The 4,884-nt window shown below is 32.4% G+C and overlaps 1 protein-coding gene across 3 annotated transcripts in view; it reads right to left on the bottom strand.

Annotated features, from left to right (window-relative positions):
• The window catches only part of LOC108730981 (chaoptin), a 105,899-nt gene that overhangs the window by 45,106 nt on the left and 55,909 nt on the right, over positions 1 to 4,884 (bottom strand). The window lies entirely within an intron of this gene.

The raw sequence follows: 4,884 nt of genomic DNA, 5'->3' as shown, positions 1-4,884 counted from the left end.
AGCGTCGTTGGCGTAGCATATACTGATTGTGAGTGCTAGATTTGTAAACGAGGGATCCCGAATTCAAATCTTAATAAATTACGTTAATTTTTCCGTTGGTCCTTACAATATTGTATCTTTGACCAATTTCGCCACATGAAGCCGAAGTATTGTCATAAGGAAATTTAATTGGACGATTACTTTTTCTTGAAAAGAGTCGTTTTTTCTAACTTCTTATTTAAACGACACAAAACGTGAGAGATCTGAAGTTACTGTTTCATCGGATCCAAGAGTTCATAATAAATCACACCTTCGAAATTCCACTAAATACACAGCATATCCTTTTTCTGAATGTATTTCGTTTCGGTATCACTCTGTTGTAGATTGTCTCTACCTAAAATTTTTTATGCTTTAAATTATCATAATAGATCTATTTTTCAACGCCAATAATAATTTTCCATAGAAAAGGTTTTCTTTCTTGCTTACTGTTGTCTTAAATGCGCAGTTAAGTGTGGGCAATGTAATTAATTTGAGTAACAGATTTACTTGAGGTAATATATATTTCATACAACAGACACGAGAGACAGGAAGTGAACATAGAGTAACATAAAGTAACAAGATGAGCACACTGAATAATAAAGAATGTAATGGCGAAATCGCAAGATATTGATTAGGTCGATATCCCCAGATGTGTGACGATCGATTCGACTTATCTATTTTATCAACGCTTACTAAGCAACGGAAAGCACATTCCAATTCTGTCATTTCTGTTTTTTTTCACATGTAGAATTCATTTTCTCTCTTTTAGATCTTTTTCTATTTTATACAACCCATTTGAAACTTGCTATTAAATTATTCCTAAACGTAATCAAAGTTTTTTTTTATTATATTTGGGTTCTCCAGTAACTCTTGAATATCAGCAATTTTACATTGAGGACAATTTGAATGCTGTCGATCATTAGTGTTTGATTCAGAAAATCATGTTTTTTTTTAAATCATGTTTTTTTATTAAATTAGTCTTTGCATATGTATATAACACGATACTATCATCGAGAGTACAAATTAATTTATACACTTTTGTATAAATCAGTATTTTTTCCTTACTAGAATTGATATAAAATGCATTGGCAAATATGCTCCTTACTTGTAGCCATTTTAATAGTATTATTAAAGTTATGTTCACATATCTTACAATTAGCTTACTATACACTGTTTTTAAGAATGCTATAACAGTGCTAACACACTGCAAAATGGCGCGATAATAGATTAAAATTACTTTATCACTTATGTCAAAAAATAGTGGATTATATTATTATGATAGATGAGTCAATAAGTAACTTTAATGTTGTTTTTTAAAATCAATCATCTACCCATATTTTATTCATCCACTTATTCGTACACTGAATAATGTACAATATAAGTATACAATTAAATATGCAAATTATTTTTTATAATTTTAACTTTTTAATACTAAATAAATGTTTATCGTTTACTATTTTAATCAAATGTCAATCAACCAATGCGAATTATAAAAAAAATGCATATTATTGCAATTTATCGCGTAAAAGATATAACGTTAAGGTCAGAAATGTGATTGTACAACATGAATATAATTTTAATGGATAGTTCGAAACTGTCCTCCTTGTTATGAATAAAATTAAACTGTTATGATCAGAAAATTGAGTGATGGACAGTTTCATTGATCGAAATTAATTGAGCAATGGTTGTTGCAAAAATGCCTTCCATTTGTTGATTTAAATATCGGTAGCGATTAGAATGATCAATCTGATTAAAAAAAAAATCATTCGTCATTTTTTATTGTTTTCAATAAAAACAATTATTAAATAATATTTGAATTAGTTAACAAACTGTTTAAATAACAAGCTAGTATTATTTAAATGGTTATCAGAAAAAATTCAGTTTCATTTTATGAGAAAAAAATATTTCGACACGCACATAGGATAAAATAACAATATCTTTTGTTTGAATTTCAAATTATTATTGTTTAGACAAAAGCTATGTCGAGGTTCAAAAATGTAGGTACTGTGAAGAACAATTTTTTTCAGAGAAAATAATCGTTCTTTATTTAAAAGTGCTCCGAAAAAACCTGTTATTCAAAGGTACTCTTTTCTATTAATTCAAGTGGACACGATCACAAAAGCGATTGTATAGCAACTGTACAGCGATTGTATAGCGAATTGTCACAGCAATATATGTTTTCAATTCAAAATATTTGCGACATTTTAGTCGTTTGAACATAAAAACATTAATATCTCGCATTTGAGATAATTCAGAAAGCATAAAGTAGAATCAGTATATTTTGTTTCAATGATCATATCGAAGCAATTATTTCGTTCCCCGTTAAATGAAAATTTATCTCGAAAATGCCATCCAAATTTGTGTACTTAACAATGTGTTAATGATGTTATTTATAAGCAATCCAGTATGTGTCAATTTAGAGCTCGCTAAGTTGATAAATTAATTGTGTTTGATTATCGCGAGCGCGTTAGATTTTATCGCTTCTGTGTTTGGTGACATTCGGATTATTATCTACATTATTGCTTGGATAATCTAGTATTCGGTTCTGCTTGACGAAATAATTTTCATATCAAGAAAAATCGAAACAAGAGGTGAACGAAAAAGTATTAATGAACATTCTTTAATAAACCAATAATAAATCTTTTAGGCTGGGTTGTTCCACTTTTTGGTAAACTTCAGCTTACTCTCTTACTCTCTTACGCTCTTACTCTTTTACTCTTTTGTTTATCCATCAGTAGGTAAATTACCACATAGTTTATCCGAAGATCGATCAACCGGCCCTAAATGTGGCAAATTGTTTGATTAAATAGATTCGACTGTCATTTTTATTAGGATCAATATAGATATTAGATATTAATATATGTTAAAATTATTGATATATCGAAAGTCACGTTCATAAAATTTACGCCCAGGAGTTTGTGATCTTTGAGCATTCCACTCTAGATTCCCTTCCTTTCCAACTACAATTTTAATAACAAATGATACTAAGAAATAAAATGAGAAAATCCATTAAAAATGTTGTTCTGGAAAATAAAAATAAAAAAATATTGTCCAGAAGTGTTACAGTTCATTACTTTTACTTTATCTTATTGAGTATTACAAATGTAAATTTGAACAATATACTAGTAAAAAATGTAATTATAAAAATAAAAGTTTTTTGGGATATTCTGAGCACTCCACTTACCTACTTGCGTTTTGTAAAACCAGCTACCTATTTAAAAGATAACGACAGTCGTTATCTATAGTTTTAACGATTTTTACAAAATTGCTCCACAGATGCGAATGTTCAAATTACTTAATAACTTCATTTTTTTAAAAGCTGTAACGCTCCATGGCGTTTTGAAGCCCCAAGGTTTTAGTCTCAAAAACCCATAAGTAAATGCATTAGTGGATATACCTACTATTAAGATTGATATACTATTTTCAAAGATGTAGATGAGACGAAAAATAAAATAACATGTAGACGTTCTTGCGTACATCGGATTATTCATTACTTTTTACTCATTTGCATTCGACGCTTTCGTAGTTGCGATGTTTCAATTGCATTATTCCATTAGCATGATATTGAGATGTGACATTACTTTAAGTTAAAATCTTATTTACTCACGTGGAGATTATTAATGTTATTTTTAATGTGTTTTAGTTCATTCCTTTTTACTTATATCTTTTGCAAATGGAAGTGTTATCTTCCATCTTCTAGTTTTTTCTGTTATTGTTTTCTTGCAGTGTGTGTGTGTGTGTGTGTGTGTGTGTGTGTATTTGAAATATTTAACTATGTTTTTAAATTGCAAATTATTAAGTCTGCTTTTGAAACTTGTTGATTAAAGACTTCAGATTTATTGTCAGTTTAAGATTTTTAATTGTTATACAATTGCATATCTCGTTCTAAATTAGAAATATTATAGTAAATAGTAAATAAAAACAGCAGGCAAGCAATATGCAATAAACAATAACATAATGGATTTCTATTTCTTACGAACATTGGTAAACCTTGTTCACGTGATGGAGACGCAGACACCCTAACACAGAGAGCACCGACGTTTTACTTTAATTGCAGACGCTGTGCAAATGAACTGTCACAAATCAAGCTTGACTGTTGGTTCAGGTTAAACGCGTCGATAAACTGACTAACGTTCCTGAACGCACCTTCCACAAATGAAGCTATTGACGCTTTCCGCTTCAGAGCATGAGAAAGGCGCGCGACTGTATTTTTTTATTCGTCGCTCGCCCTCGCCGCTTCTTCCACGAAAGCGCAATTTAATTTCACGGCATACGTATAGGTGAGAGCGACCCGTTTAGTATTCTACGCATCGCGTCACGGGTTCTGATCGTCACGGATGGCCTACGCCTTTCGTCTCGTATTTTCCGCATCGTCTTCCCCCTGGTCTGTTCCTGTTCCCTCATCCTTCCGTCCCGAATGGAAGTCTATAGGAGTTTATAGGAGAGCACCGAAAAAGCAGAGGGTCGTTTCTTACCCTCGATCTTATTTTCGTATTGCCCTATAACTTTTTTGCGGGAATCCCAAGCACGTTGTCAGAGAATACCTTGGTCTTCCGTTGCTCGTTTGTTCTTTCGAGTCAGCCATCGGGAAAGCACTGAGTTATTACGCCGATCTTCCACGGGTAGTCGTCGCAGAGGGTTGCTTCGCAGCAGGCCTGCCCCCCTAGGATGCTTTAGGAAGGACAAAGTGCCAGAGTATCGCCGACATTAAAAGGCCACGAACAAGTGACTTATGTAAAGTTTGACCAAGTTGGTGCAGCAATATGCCTCATCGTCTCACTCCAGCGTTCTCCCTGTCTCTGTCTCTCTTCCGTCTTTCTCGAGGAAGAGAGCGATGGGCCAAATAACTCTCTAGAGGACACTTCG

Source organism: Mycetomoellerius zeteki, unplaced genomic scaffold (genome assembly GCF_001594055.1).
Source record: "Mycetomoellerius zeteki isolate Tzet28-1 unplaced genomic scaffold, Tzet1.0 scaffold98, whole genome shotgun sequence".
Taxonomy (NCBI): Eukaryota; Metazoa; Arthropoda; class Insecta; order Hymenoptera; family Formicidae; genus Mycetomoellerius; species Mycetomoellerius zeteki.
This window is presented reverse-complemented; position numbering and strand designations above follow the sequence as displayed.